Source organism: Petromyzon marinus, chromosome 61 (genome assembly GCF_048934315.1).
Source record: "Petromyzon marinus isolate PM22_M1 ecotype Great Lakes invasive population chromosome 61, UKy_Petmar_22M1.pri1.0, whole genome shotgun sequence".
Classification (NCBI taxonomy): Eukaryota; Metazoa; Chordata; class Hyperoartia; order Petromyzontiformes; family Petromyzontidae; genus Petromyzon; species Petromyzon marinus.
Window position 1 is genome coordinate 49,198 of NC_133727.1, and position 16,903 is coordinate 66,100.

Genomic DNA, 16,903 nt, shown 5'->3' on the forward strand with positions numbered 1-16,903 from the left:
TTAAACGACATGTGAACTCCGTTTATTCAAGTCTCTATCACCTGTGACTCCGAATGACCTTAAGGGTCAGTGCAAAAGTTATATTATCCCTGCCCCTATTCTTCCTATTATCTGCAATTATCGATGGGGTTTTTTTTTTCCCGTCCTACGTTTAATGAGTTGGCCAGGTGGCTCAGCGGTAGCACGGTCGGCAGGTTGTGAGTAGAAATCTGTCTCACGCATCCCCACTGTCTACCACCACCTCTGCTGCCTCTGTCTATCACCTTCCCAGAGGACTTTGCCACTGCGCGTACCTGTGCAGTTTAAGCATACGATACATTCCATAAGGAGTATTCTGCATGCTTCTTGGGAGCTGGGGGAATGGGAACCATGGGGTGGCCTTATGATGCTTCTCAATGGGTTTGGTGGGTGGGTCAGTGTTTTCAAGCGTGAGCTTGAATTGTTAGTGGGTTCATCCATAGTTACAGGTGTGGAATGTGGATCCAGATTTGTCGAAGCGTTTCTGTTCGACTGGTCCATGATGAGTTTCATGAAGACATCCACGCAAAAAGTGACACGGTGGTGAGATGTTACCTCAGCAGGTATGCTGGAGGTCGTGGGTTCGATCCCCACCCTGACACCTGTATATGGTTGTGTGGATGTTTATCCGAGTCCTCCGGTTTTCCCCTCCACATTTAGAAACGTGCGTTTAGAGTATTTGGATGCTATACATTTCTACATGGTAATCCACTTCGTTGAGCTATCATTTTTGGCCAGGTTGCTTCTGCAAAATAACTTCAGTGGGCGTTACCAGTGAAGCTAGTTGTAATTACTGGCGAAACGTCATACTCTAGATTGTAAATGTTGTGGCTTGGCTCTCCAACACACCGGTGTGCTGTACTCGTGACGAATTGGCATGTTCTGTTTACGTGGCAGCCCTTACTAGTTGGCTGTGTCGGGTGGTGGCGGGTTTTAACGACACATTTCTATATTTACGCGATCTCACCCAAAAAACCTCTATTATGGGTAATAATTCCCGTTTAGTTTGAAGGCTTCAGGAAGCCCACACGGTGAGATTTGCCCCAGGCCCCACAACCTCTATAGATGGCTGACTGGGAATCAAACTCAGGTCGCCGGATTTATAGTGCAGTGCACCAAATAAACATTCTACCACCATTGATTACATCGTTTTGTGTCGAGCTGCCGTGACGTCACCTGTAAAGCTGAGCACGAATGGGAACTGAGCTGTGACTTCACATACGACTTGATGCATGTGTAATGACATGATGACACCTGCTGGCTGGAAAAGGAAGCACGGGTACGGGCACCGCTAAAGACAACATCTAATCTGAAAGGGAGAGGTATCTGGGGCAAAAGGTAATGGGCGGGGTTGGCCGAGACACTCCGGGAACCTGCTCGAAGGTTCCACGATAGGGCGTGGCCAGAGGAGGAGCTTAGCCACGCCTGGGAGGATATAAGTAGGGCCGGACCGGAGCTCAGGGTTCATGTGTGGAGTCTTGGGCCCGCACTGCGTCACTGCTCGCCGTCATCTCTCTCCGTCGTCTGGCCACGTGGAAGATCTCCTGCGGGTTTCCACCAGCCTCCTTGGCACGCCGCCAGTCAGCGGCGTAGCCGAGTGTGGACGGTGGAACCGCGCCGAGTAATCGGCCGTGTGTGTGTAGCCAGTAGAGACGCTAACATCCAAGTGTTGTACTCAGAGTGAGAAGATAAGGTTGGCCTGTGTTGTGCCCGTATATGAATAAAAGTAGTACCCTCTACACGACATGTCGTGGAAGTCACTCATTAAACATGGAAGGAGACTGAGAGAAGCGATAAATTATTTGCTAAATTAATGAATGAACATGAGTAAATGGATGAAGTGCCGAATTAATTAATAAATCCTTTAATTAACCTATGAATTGAAGAATGAACAGATGAAAGACGGAATGAAGTGAGTTACTCAATGAATGCTGGTGACGCGCTGCCTGTTGCGCTGTCGATATCTGCTGGGAGTGCAGACTGCGTGAGTCTCGGGTTCAATACGAGACTGGAGACCATGGCGCATCATCATCAATACATCGATTACTAGCATTTCTTGAGGCGGCCCCATACCTAAGCGATTAGCGTAACTTGTCTTCTTTGGTTCTTTCGGTAAAGTCACGTAGAATGAGAATAAAATAATAAATTGATAAAATAAAATAACACAATAATAAAATAACACAATAATATCAATTTATTATTTTATTCTCATTCTACGTGACTTTACCGAAAGAACCAAAGAAGATGAATCATTGCAGTCACGAAAGCTTTAAATCGAAATTTAGCGTAACTTGGTTGCATGCAACTGAATAGCTCCATAATAGAGGGTTTTTTTGGGTTAGATCACGTAAATATATAAATGTGAGAATAGGTTTTCCCCTTTTTTCTGGCAACAAAACAGGTGTTAAGATTTGAAGTTTTTGTGACTGCAGGGATCCATACTCTTTGGTTCTTTCAGTAAAGTCACGTAGGTATAAAATAAAATAAATCAAATCACGTTTTTGATGAAACAATTGCTGAAGTGGGCAAAAGGGCTGCTGATCCGTGTAGCAGTGCCCCAATCCCCCTAGCCCACACCCCCCTCTCTATCTCTCCTCCCCCCTCTCTTACCTATATAGCCTCTTGTCACAGCAGCCCTTTTGCCCACTTCAGCAATTGTTTCTTGCTGTGGTTGTCCCACCTGATGACGGACGCTTGTGTTGCACCCGAAACGTCGTGATTTAATTTATTTTATTTTATACCTACGTGACTTTACCGAAAGAACCAAAGAGTAAGGTGTTAAGATGTTAAAACACCAAACTTAAACCTTTTACAAGGAATCATGTCTGCATTAACCACAATACTTGTGGTCAGAATGCAAAACAATAATATATGCATTGTCTTTTAAACTGATTGGTCCACACCAGAGAGAGCTTTCTTTGAGCCTAGTCTCAAAACGGTGTTAGACCAGAGGACGCCAAAATGCGAACACAGCACAAAGACAATGCCACTATCAGAGGAATGAGAGCTTGGGGTGAGCAGCTACATCATGGGACCTCCTCGTAGCTAGTTTGGCACAGACCTTCGACATTATCAAAATCAATTGAGTGTCATTGTTGGCATGTGTGTATTTAATATTTATCTGATGTTCTTTTAGTCTCGTGCTGATCACTCGTCCTGTTTGCCCAACATAACATTTGCCATAAGTGCAGTTAATCCTGTACACACCTTCTGTTGATAGCTTCGGTAATACATCTTTGTACCAGAAGTAGAGTTACAAGAAACATAAGTACGTTTTTATTACAACTTAAAAATATATAAACATATATAAATATACATGTCCATCCAACCACATCTCAATGTCTATGTCTGGGAGAACGCGCTAGTTTCTCCCTCTGCGGATTATCCACCAATTTTCTTTCTTCTTGATTCTCAGCTCCTGGTCTTGGCGCTCCTTCCCTCTGTCTCCTCCTCGTTCATCCTCCTCTTCCTCATCTTTCTCCAGCTGTCGTGTGCAGCACAGGAAGCTCCAAATTTCCCAACGCCAGAAACTGTTCTTTCTCTCTCCCTTAGAAGATGGGATGTGCTTAATCTCTTTCTTCTCTTCCTGAACACTCTCTGCCCTCCAAGGTTGCTCACATCTCCCTTCCTCATTCACCACTTCCTGCTTTGTATCGTCTTCAATCGTGTCGACCTCCTTCAGCTCTACCTCATTTGCCTCTAACTCAATAGCTCCTACTTCTTTTGCCTCTACATCTATTGCCTCTACATCATTCGGCTCTACCAAAATCGCCTCACTCTCCTCTACCTCAATAGCCCCTCCCTCCACTTCTACAACAATCACCTCTACGTCATTCGTCTCTAACTCTTTCGCCTCTACCTCCATAACCACCTCCTGCTTGGCCGCTTCCTCAATCTCCTCTACCTCTTTTGTCACTTTCTGGTTGGCATCTACCTCCATTGCCTCAACTTCATTCGCCTTGAGCTCAATCACTGCTACCTCCACTTCTACATCAATCACCTCTACCTCATTCGCCTCTAACTCATTCGGCTCCACCTCCGTAACCACCTCCTGCTTGGCCTCTCCCTTAAACTCCTCTACCTCTTTTGCCACTTCCTGGAAGGCATCTACTACATATGCCTCACCCTCCTTTGCCCCTTCCTGCTTTATCTCCTCTACCACGTTCTCAATTTTTTTGGCCATTTCCTGTTTGGCCTTTACCTCATTCGTATCTACCTCATTGATCAAGACCTGTATGGCCTTTTCTTCAATCGTGTCTACCTGAATTGCCTCTACCTGTTTCACCAATTCCTGCTTTGTATCTCTCTCAATCCCTTCTATGACATTGGCCACTACCTCTTTCACTACTTCCTGCTTGGCCACTGCATCTACCTCAATCACCGCTACCTCTACCTCACTCGCCACTTCCTTCTTGGGCTCTCCATCATTCCCCTCTCCCTCAATCTTGTTTTCCTTCATCTCTTCTACTTCCCGAACTTTCATCTCAGTCCTTCGTAGCTTCCTATTCCTACGTTTTCTCTGAGCACCATCCCCTCCCTCTTTCTTTGTCTCCACAACATTCTCAACTTTCTTAGCCACTTCCTGTTTAGCCATTCCCTCATTCCCATCTACCTCACTTGCCTCTACCTCTTTCCCTAAGTCCTCCTTGGCATCTCTCTCAATCGCTTCTCCGACATTGGCCACTACCTCTTTCACAAATGCCTGCTTGGCCACTGCATCTACCTCAATCACCACTACCTCTACCTCACTCGCCATTTCCTTCTTGGGCTCTCCATCATTCTCCTCTCCCTCACATTCGTTTTCCTTCATCGCTTCTACTTCCCCAACTTTCATCTCAGTCCTTCGTAGCTTCCTATTCCTACGTTTTCTCTGAGCACCATCCTCAACCTCTTTCTTTGTTTCCACAAAATTCTCAACTTTCTTAGCCACTTCCTGTTTGGCCATTCCCTCATTCCCATCGACCTCATTTGGCTCTACCTCTTCTGCTAAAACCTGTTTTGCATCTCTCTCAATCCCTATGACATTGGCCACTACCTCTTTCACCACTTCCTGCTTGGCAACTGCATCCACCTCAATCACCGCTACCTCTGCCTCATTCGCTAATTCCCACTTGCCATCTCCTTCAAACACTTCTATCTTATTCATCGCTACCTCCTTCATCACATCCTCCAAAGCCACTGCCTCAATCATCTCTACCTCAATCGTCCCAACCTCCACCACTTCCTGCATGGACTCTCCCTTACTCCCCTCTCTATTAGCTACTTCTTCTTTCACTGTCTCCTCCAGAACTTTCTTCTTGTTCTTATGTTTCTTCCTACCCCCACGTTTTCTCTTCATACCATCTCTCTCCCCCACTTTCTCTATCTCGTTCTCAACCTTCTTGCTATTCTGACATGTCTGCTGCACATCCTCATTATTAGCATTGACTTCCGCCTTCTGCTGCTCTTCTGCCTTTTGCTGCTGCTCTTCTGCTTTTTGCTGCTGCTGCTGCTGCTGGTGGATGATGAAGCTCTTCAGCTCGGCGCTGTTCTGGAATTCCAGCAGCTCCCTCTGATACTTGGCCTGCTGCTGTGCACAATGATCCAGCAGGATTATCTCAAGCTCCCGCACCTGGCGCGCAGCTTCTAGTTTTATGGCACAGAGCATCCTCTTGCGCTGCCTCTTCGAGCCAGGGTCTGGGGAGTCACATGGGAAGGGGAGAGCAGCACCATAATTGATTAGCTAATGGGTGTTTGAGTATTTCCTGTATATTATTTTGGTAAAGAAAATTGGCACCATAGACAGGAATCTAACTTAACTTGAGACCGATGCAACAATGATAACACTGTAGGAAGGTCTGGAGGTTGACTCATGTGCCAGAGACACTTCCTACTCCAAAGCACTTCATTAGATTTATGGGCTGGCTGGGGAGGCCCTATTAAGTTTACGAGGTCTGAAACTCCAGGCCAAACATAAATAAACTACCCTTATCTCCAAAAAAATAAGATGGATTGATAACCAAGCTGTGGAGGTCTGGCTAAATTTATAACATGTCCATTGTTTCACAAGAGAGAGCATGCATCGGATAAGAAATACACTATTAATTCTTATACACTGGTCCATTCATACAATTAGTATATTATTGGGCTACGTTAGAGGAGGAGAAGAGAAAGGGAGGAGAGGAGAAGAGGAGGGCCCGGGTGCCCGGAGCCCAGAGAGTGCCCAGAGGGACCAGAGAGCCAGGGGCAACCCTGTTTATGTTGGCCGGATAGCATGTGCTCCCATGCATGTGAGGTTGCTCTCAACAGAAGTCGTTCCTTGCACGAGAATGGCTGAAATGCTGAGTAACCACTAAGAGGTATAGTGGTTAAGCAGTAGAGACGGTATAGTGATAAAACAGTGGAGATTTTTAAAGCTAAGTTTAAGATTTGCAGTTATCGATTTATATAGAGCCGATACATACGGCAAGTGAAATTAAGAAGACTTAAAGTGAGTGTTGCAGAATAATTCTTGGAGGAAAGAGAGAATACATGTGTGCCTCTTGGAGCAGGAAAGGCATTGCTCAAAACTGTGCTGCAAGGTCACGTGCCATGAATGACATGAATAAAAAAAAAATTACTGTAAACCAACAAGCCTGTGAATAATTGTCATGGTGAAGACACCTCTATACGTCGGATATTGAAGGAAAACCATCATCGTTCTACACATCGTCAATACCACACCTGCAAGTCACCAGCTGCATCAAGCACCTGGCTGTTGTATTGTTCGAAAAACACTGTGTGTGACGACTTTACATCCACCGGCACAGCAGATTTCTAAACGCCTGCCGTGTCATCTTCTCAACGCTAGCGTCAGAGACCGTCTGATAGAGACTGAAAGCTGATTTCCTTTGTTGCACTGTTTGCCTTTTCATGAATGTCGTATTGTGCACTGGGTTATGACTTATTAAGCTAAATTCTGAATTCAGCCATTCATGTATTTCTATTACAGTATCACGTATTCTTTGAACCAAGTGTCAATTGCCTATATGATGACTGGTACTCTGATTTTTTTTACAAATAAGGGACTTGTTTTAAATGAAATGTGTGTGTGGTTGAACAGTGTAACAAATCCATGCGTTACATGTGTAGTGTAGCAGCGCCGACTGGCGGCCAGAAGTAGCAATTGCGGGTGTACCCACCCAAGGGGAAGAAAAGGGGCAACGGTCATGAAAAGGATAAGAACTGGGCCAAGGGTCATGGAAGGGATCCATCTTTGAGCTCCCAGAACCAGCTAGAAGGTTTGAGAAGAGGGGCATGGCCAGGGTAGGGCCGGGCCCCGCTGGAAGCATAAAATGGGGCGAGAGAGGGAGCCCGGGGCTTTCCGTGGAAATCAGGGTCATCTCGCCGTGGAAGTCCTCGTCGTCGCCATCGTCGCTGCCGTCCTTGTCATCGCCCGACATCTCCACTGCTGGATAGTCAGCCAGCTATTCAGTCAGTTAGCACCGTCGAGCTTGACAGTCAGCGTTACATTATGTGCTTAGTGAGTCATGTAGTGTGAGTACGAGTAATATAAGTTAAGAAGGTGCCCCTACAGTTATTGTCTCCGGAGTCCTACACTACATTTGGTGCATGATGATAAATTGTTGCACCTCGGAGTCCGGAAGACATTGATGACGCTGCAGCGAGATTTTTATTGGCCGGGTAAGGCAAACCATGTGTACCAACTGGTGAAGGGCTGTGCTGATTGTGCGCACTGGAAACCACCATTGAGAAGGGCTCAGCCTCCATTGCAATCCATCACAGTGTCCCGGATTAATGAATTTGTTGTACTTGACATTCTGGGGCCGTTTCCGGCTACCCAAAATGGAATACATTTCTCCTGGTCGGTGTGGAATATTTTTCCCGGTGGCCAATGGCTTGGCCACTACCAGACAAATCTTCTGCATCCATTGCTGACGCTTTTTTGCATGGCTACGTGATGGACAAGGGAGTGCCCGGGAAAGCTTCTCACGGATCAAGGGCGGAATTTTTCATCGAAGCTGGTGCGTGAGGTGCGCGATGCTCTGGGCACCAAAAAGATTAGAACTTCGCCATACCATCCTCAAACAGATGGCATGGTTGAACGCCTGCACAGGACCTTAACATCGATGCTCTGTCAGGCTGTTAATGAGGCACAGACGAATTGGGATTTGCACATCCCAGGAGTTCTAGCCGCTTACAGGATGGCCCCACATACCTCAACGGGATTTTCCCCATTCTACCTTATGTATGGGTGAGAGAACGAACCCCCCCCATGGAAGCTCAATTGGGCATGGCCTTGAAAGGAAAGAAGGCCGCCATGCCCACGCCCATGCAGGTCACGCTCGGGCGGTTGTCTGAGGCACGCAAAGAGGCTAGAGGACACTCCGCCAAAGTGCAGGCTGCTAACGAAAAGAACGCAGGGTGGCGGGAGTACGTGTTTCCAAGGAAAGTTGGGGACAGGGCTTGGTTACACTGCCTGCAGGTACCGCCGGGTATGTCCCCCAAATTACAACGGCCATGGGCGAGGTCCCTTAGAGGTGGTGAAGGTTCAAAGGCCACAGTGTGTGCGCATACAGGCGGGGCAGCGCCATTGGTTTATTCACCCGTCACGCCTGAACCCCTATGTTCATTCCCAGTTAGACAGTTCATCCCCACATCCTGTACGACCAGTATCTGATGTGTCCGACGAGCCGGGGCGGTCGGCCCCGGAAGCTGTGCCTCAGAAAAGTTGCGTTGTGCCGCCCATAGGATCTGAGCCACTGACGTCTGGGAATCCTCCCGAAGCCGCCTCGGGCGAAGGACCCCAGGCGGGAGTCCGGTCGAGTTCTTCCAATAAGTCCAGGGAGGGGGCGAGCCCTTCAGGCCTTTTGTGCAATTCCCCAGAGCCCCAAGGAACACAAGACCCCGCCCAAGGCGGGGGACCGGCGTCGAGAACCCGGATGTCCCATCCCATGTTGTATATTTTCATGTCATGAGCGGTTGTAAAGGGAATGTGCGTAGGAATCGTGTTCATCGAACAACGGATTCTATTTTTATTACTTCGCTCGCCCTTGCGGAGTGTTATTATTCTGTTGTTATTAAACCGAGGGTCGTTGTTCCGCCCTACTCGTGATTATGTGTTGTTCTGCGGGATGTTACTCTGACCCAACAATCTTGTTGTTGCTGAATATTAGCCGGGGTGGCTATCTTTTAAAAAAGGGGGGGGGGGGGGGGGTGATGTAGTGTAGCAGCGCCGACTGACGGCCTGAAGTAGCAATTGCGGGTGTACCTACCCAAGGGGAAAAACTGGGGCAAGGGTCATGGAAGGGATAAGAACTGGGTCAAGGGTCATGGAAGGGATCCATCTTTGAGCTCCTAGAACCAGCTAGAAGGTTCGAGAGAGGGGGCGTGGCCAGGGCAGGGGCGGGCCCCGCCGGAAGAATAAAAGACGGCGAGAGAGGGAGCTCGGGGCTGTCCCTGGGAATCAGAGTCATCTCACTTTGGAAGTCGTCCTCATCAGCGCAAATTTGCTAATGTAACGGCCGCAACTCAGAGCCGCGGAGCAAAGCTGGGTGTCACTCGAAAGCGTGGTTGTAGAGGTGAGTTTTTTAAGTGTCTCTTGAAGGAGACGATTGAGGTGATGCTGCGAATGTGCAGAGGGATGGCGTTCCAGACTTTTGTGGCAGCCACCGAGAAGTGACGCATAGACGTGACCATCCTGGATCTTGGTATCAAGAGGTCATGAGTCGCACTGTGAAGGCATCTGCCGTGTGCTGTGCTGCAAGTCGTCAATAATGAAGAGACGTACAGGGGGCAGGCAGAAGTGAACGCATGGTGGCAGAGGCAGGCGATCTTGTATGTGACCCTGCTGGCAATGGGTAGCCAGTGGAGGGCACGGAGAGAGGCAAGTGAGTCGAGACGGGGATGAGGGCGGCCAATGACGATGCATGCCAGGTTGTTTTGTAGTCTTTGAAGTTTTTTGAGGTTATCAGAGGATGACCGGACTAGGACGGAGTTGCAATAGTCGAGCCGAGACCCAACTATGCAACATACCAATGTGTTGGCAGTTTCAGTGGAGATGATAGGACGTGGGTGTCTGAAAGCCTTCAGGTGAAAGTTACATGAACTGATGATTTGATTGGTTTGGTGGTCGAAGGATAAAGTTGAATCTAGGATGATACCGAGGTAGCTGAAGTGATCGGTGAACCTGATGCTGTGACCAAATATGTATATGTGTGTTGGGAGCATGGATGAGTTGAGACGTTGCCTGGTACCTAACATTATGGCCACTGACTTTTACGGATTAAGGGCAAGGTTGTGTGCGGAGAACCACTGTTGCAGGGCAGTGGTGCATTCCGAGAGCCTCTCAAATCCAGATGCATTGGGAGAATTGATGGCAGTGAAAAGAATAGTGTTGCCCGCATATGAGTGGTGTTTGACACCAACGCTTGTGATGAGGCAGCCGATTGGGGAAGTGTAGGCTTTGAACAGCAAGGGATCGACGACGGAGCACTGGGGGATGGCCACATAACACTTTTGTTTCAGCAGATGTGGACGAGCCCATCCGACTGAGGATTGCCGATCAGAAAGGATACGACAGTATCCACTTGAGTGCTGAGTCACATATACCGAAGTCGGATTTCAAGATTAATATAAATAAAGAACGTGCATCTACAGTTATTGTCTCCGGAGTCCTACATTACACATGCAATATATCTAAGAATCTGGACAATAACATTGGCTTCTGTGATTGTGTTTAACGAAGCAATCATACCAAAACAAATAAAATATTTAAATAAATTATAGATACCTTCCAGAACTACATCTCCATGTATATTTGTCTGACTCCCCGTGTTTGTTTCCCCATGCCTCTCTCCCATATTTTTGCCTTGTGGTGGTGTTTTTTTGTATTTTGATAATGGAGTCTAAGCTTCAAGTGGGTGAAGGAAGTGATGGCAAGACTAAAAGGTGGAAAAAAGAGATGAGTTGTTTTATAGACTTGCTCGTGGTGACTGTGCATCTGCTGTTGGCCTTCATTACATGGTAAATGAGTCAACAGTTGGATTTATGAAGAAAAAAATAGAAGGCAATTGGGGAAAGTGTGGCAGCACTTGCACCAATGTGGACGACCCCTGAGAGGAGTCATTTTGACTTTCTCTTCTTTTTTAATTTGTGTTATCGACGTGTATTGTACAATTTAATCACTATATGGTTGTTATTTAAGTGTACAGTATAGAATTAATGTTGTTTTTTCCTCTCCCATATCTTCAGTCGGACACAGGACCTTCTTTTCTCCCCATATAAACATAGTATCTGCATTCACAAAATCTACTTGTACACTGATTTTCAATAATATAACCCTCGCGAATGTCGAAGCATTAGCATATATAAATGAGTGTGTTTGTGTGTGTTATCTGAACCCCACGACCTTATGGAATTGCTTTGCAAACCTGCAGACAAGAAAAACATTATGGGGCAAGGTGGGGACGACCCTGCTGGGGCTGCGTTGCCTCAAATATTGGAATAAGTAACTTCCCCTCATGAGGGGCTGGCTGAGGTGCCATCTGTTGAGGAAGTACGAGGGGTGAAACAAAGTCCGAGACCAGGAAAAGCGCCGGGAAAAGGTAATTTCCTAAGCAAACTAATGCGGGAGGGTGGCATCTGTGTGCAGAATGCCCTACATGTCTTCATCATAACTGTCTGGACCACAAGACGGGTTCCACAGGATTGGAAGGAACCCTGGTGGTCCCACTCTTTAAGAAAGGGGGACCGCACACATTGCAACAAGTATCGGGCATCTCCCACCTCGGTGTATTTCGGAAGGTCCTGGCAAGGATTATTCAACATTCCCTTGCCAGGCACGCTGAGGAGAGGCTTGCGGACCCCCAATGTGGATTCAGACCAAGGCCATCCTGCAAGGATGCCATATTCTCTCTCCGTCTGCTACAGCAGAAGTGTAATGAATTTCAAAGATACCTACATCTCTGCTTTATTGACCTGGTCAAGGTCTATGATACAATCAGTAGGCCAGGGCTCTGGATTGTTATTCGTGCTTTCGGAGTCCCTAACCCTCTGCTCACAATCATTAAGGACCTTCATGATGGTGAGCAGGCCCGGATAAAGTTTCGTGCCCGGGAGTCAGAGCAATTCACTGTTTACAGTGGGGTGCTACAGGGATCTACTCTGGCTGCCACATTATTTAGCATCTTCGACCACATAGTTCTAGAAGCTTTCTATGGCTGTACTGGTGGATTTTTTCTATTTGGTACAGATACAATGGGAGGCTGATTGATGCCTAGGTGAGGTCAAGGGATGGCTCCCTACTGGTCAACCATGTTATGTACACTGATAATTTGGTAGTTGATGCTCACACTGAAAAACAGTCGGAGGTTCTGCTGCTAAGCCTGGAGCGTGCGACAAAGAGGTGGGGCCTTATCATCAGCCCCACCAAAACTAAGCACCCGCCTGAGTATTTTGTGTAATTTAATACTCCCCCCCCTCAACTACTCTTGAGTGATGGGGTAGTTGTAGAGAGAGAGGAAAAGTTGCAAAAATTGTGGTTTGGCAACAGAGGTCTCACTCCGAATCGGTCAAGTGGTAAATTTTCATTAGCTTCGTAACACTGTGGGGAATCTACCTAGGTCTGTCACTCGACACAGAGCGCTGGGTCTTCTTGGCCAATGATGAAATTAATGAAAAATCTGAACCAGCTTTAAACTTTCAGACTGACCTGCCTACGATCCACCCTGGGTTTAACGAGGCTGGATTGTGTGAAAAGCTCACAAATCCTTGAAAGATCTGGACACATTCCCATCAGTGAGTTCAACTGGTGGGCAGGGCTGCGTTGGCTGGGTCATGTAGCCCACATGCTCAGCCACCGCATGCCCAAGCATCTTCTGTTTAACCAGATAGAGGGGGCTAAATGGGCATCGCACGACCTGGAGAAGAGATGGACTGATGCAGTACAGGAGGATACGGAGCTGAGTGGACTTGCCGAAGACTGGTACCACTGGTGTCAAGATCGGCCTCTATGGAGGAAGCTCATAAAGGATGCTTATGGGCAGTTGGTGGCAGTTGCCCTCCAGCAAAAAAGGAGGGTTAGAGGAGCGACGCTCACAACAACAGGCGGTGCACTGGATGATTAAAACGCAGCAAGTTGGCACAGTAGGATGCAAAGGTGGTGCGTCTGCCAGTCATCTCAGTCAGTCAACCCATCGCACTGGGGTCTGTCCGCTGATCTCCTGTCGGCAAGGCTTCGACACTTCAAGTGGCCTCGGAGTGTACCAGGGCTGGCACAAGTGCCATGGTAATGTCTCCGTCACTTAGTTGGCTATTGAGGGCTGTTGTTATCCGAGCCAATTAGGGGCCTCCCCTAGGTCCACTCAGCCTCACATAAGTATCTGATGCGGTATGTAAACATCGCCACTTGGGGGACAAAGACGCCCAAGTGTGGTGCTGGCAACCCACCCCTCGTGTGCGGTGCCGGCCGTCATAGGTGCTCACTAACAGCACATGCTCCTACAGTGTTTCAAGGCTATACACAAGATTTCTGTCCTTGTTTGTGTCTATGTGCAGTGTCTGTATGAGTGTTTGGGAGCAGTAGTGTCTGTGGGGATCGACCTGAGTTCGATTCCCATTCACAACCATCATTGACTAATACATAAAACCGGTCGTGTGCCTCCCCTACATCTACTCAGACTTAAAATAGTACCTTGTGCAATGTATAAACATCAACACTGGGGAGACAAAGGCATCCAGGTTGCGGTGCTGACCACCCACCCCATCATAGGTGCTAACTCACTAACAGCACCTGTCTTTGTATACAGGTGCATGTGTCTGTGTGTATGTCTGTGTGTGGAATTACAGTACTCACTTCCCCTCGGCTTGCTCTTCTCTCCACCCTGCAACAAAATCACAGCAGCGCACGTGAGACTCTAATCACATTACAGCTTACAACCACCACCATCTTTAACGTCTTCATCATCACCACGAAAACGATCACCATGGTATAACCATCATCATCTTATGTCTCACTCCTCGTGTCCCTCCCCAGGTGTGTCACTCCCCATATCTAACTTAACGAGTGTGGATACCGCTTCGACCAACTACTGCAAAGTATAGCAAGTCTACGGCAAAATAGCACAACGGGATGCCCCCACTTGCCCTCTGCCGCCCCACGTGGATCCCACATCCCCTCCCGTGCCCCCACTCCTAACCCGCCCGGGTGGGGGGGGGGGACTGTAGGGGGCCATGCGGGGGCGAGGGAATAGGGAAAGGTCGACTAAGCTTTCACTGATGACCCAGTGCGGTGTATAAACATCAACACTGGGGAGGGAAAGGCAGCATGGTGCGGACCAAAAGTTTCACTCATCAGCCTTAATAGAAGCACACTAACAATGCTTTCCCCAGCCGTCCATACGAATCTAGGGTGAAATTCGTCTGTGTGTTTATCTATGTGAAGGCGACACGGGGGTGTGTGTAATATATGTGCATGTATGTCAACGAATACAAGGGGCAAATGTACTCACGGAAGACATAGTCTTGACGGTACAAAGAGATGTCGTGGATGTTCACTTTGTCCACGACTTTGTTACTGACGTGTTCAAACTCGTTGATGTTAGCCAACAAAGTTTACTAAGTCAGTTAACTGTGTTAACAATAGTTCTTGGTGATGTTGATGAAGTGGCGATGTTGATGAAGTGTGGTCCCGGATGCGATGCTCAACCGCACGGCAAGAACGCCCGAACCCCACGGAGAACCGAAGTCACCACTTGTGGAGCCGCTTAGGAGACTGCGTACCCACAGCACCTAGACGCCACAGATCATGAAACCGAGTGAGCTCGGGTCAAATGTTGCCAACTAACTCCACAACTCACAACTTGTGGCACATACACATGGTGTCCACCATGTACAGATCAGTTGTGTCGAGCTATGACATTTTGAATACGTATGTAATTCTTCTTTGGTTCTTTCGGTAAAGTCACTTTAAGACTTCTCCCAACCAGCTTAAAGTCGCTACGAATCTTAACAGTGTTCATTGAAGCTCTGTGGATGTGTAGGCCTTTACTTTAACATCTATTTCTGTGACCAGTCACAAGCTAATCCCTTAGCTATTTCAATGCTAAGTTACTAGTTGCCTCTGTGGATGTGTAGGTTTTGACTTTAACATAGCCATTCCTGTGACCAGTCACAAGCTAATCCCTCAGCTATTTGATATGTAAACCCCTTTGTCAAGGTGCCTCACTTCTCCCAACCAGCTTAAAAGTCGCTACGAATCTTAACATCGTTCATTGAAGCTCTGTCATCCCGACAGGTCTGTACCTTTCACCTAAAGACGGCCACTTGCGTTGTGGCCGAAACGTCGTGAGAATTTTATTGTGTTATTTTATTACTTTATTCTCATTCTATGTCACTTTACCGAAAGAACCAAAAAAGATGAATCCTTGCAGTCACGAAAGCTTTAAATCGAAATGTATGTAATTGTTTGAGGACTGAGAAAGCTACGTGACATTTTGAATAAATGTGTGTACGTGATCAAGGAGAGGTGATTTTTTTTGATCGGTAAAGTGATTCTTGTCAGACGATTTACGTATGGAAAAAGACGATTTGTGGAACAAAAAAGCCCATTGGTGGAATGTTTTGGCCGTCAGCCCTCCCATTGTACTTGATTGGCTTCACTAAGCATGAACATAATGTATCATTATTTTGTCGCAGATACATTCCATCCTGTCACAGCACGCATCTGGACGAATGCGAGAGTTGAATGTACTCACGGAAGATATCGCCTTGATGGTATAAAGAGATGTCGTGGACGTTCACGTTTGTCAATTATTTCGTTAACTATGTTACTGACGTGTTCAACCTCGTTGATGTTAGTCAACGAAGTTTACAAGTCAGTTAACTGTGAAAACGATGTTTTTTGGCAATGTAGACAAAGCGTTGTCCTGGATGCAATGCTCAAGCGCACGGCGAACACACCCAACCCCCACGCAAGACTGAAGTCACCACTTGTGGAGCCACTTGTGGAGACTGCGTACACACGGCGCCTAGACGCCACACATGATGAAGCCGAGTTAGCTTGGGTTAAATGTTGCCAAATGACTCCACGACTCATAACTTGTAGCTAATACACATACAGTATCCACCATGTTACGGGTCAGTAGTGATCGAGCTATGATATTTTTAATACACGTGTCGATGTGTTCGAGCAGCGATCGAGCTTTGACATTATGAATACATATGTTTATATTTTCGAGCAGTGATTGAGCTGACATTTTCATAATGAACTAAAAACGATGGAAAAAAATATTTTACCACGTAAGGCTCACTGAGCTATATAGTGATTTTTTGGAAGCAACCTGGCCACAAATGATAGCCTGGTCATAATTGATAGCTAAGTGTTTTATCGCGTGGAAATGTAGACCAGACAATTACTTAAAAATGCATGTTTCTAAATGTGAAAAAATAATGGTCAGGATAAAAACCACAACCTCCTGTATACCAGCCACTGTGGCACTCCATTTATTGTGCCTGTCTGATCAAACATTGATCGAGCAGTGATCGAGCTATGATATTTAATACTTGTGTATACGTGACCAATTGGTGATTAAACAAAGGTGATTTTTGTTGATCGGTAAAGTGATTCCTGTGAGACGATTTACGTATTGTAAAAAAGACGATTTGTGGATTAAAAAAACCCAATGGTCAGCCATCCCATTGATGCTGATTGGCTTCCCTAAGCATGAACATAATTTATCATTCATTTTGTCGCAGATTAATTTCATCCTGTTAGAGCGCACGTGTGGATAAAAGCGAGGGGCGAATGTACTCACGGAAGATATCGCCTTGACGGTACAAGAGATGTCGTGGATGTTGATGTTTGTCAACAACTTTGTTAACGATGTTACTGATGTGTTCAACCTCG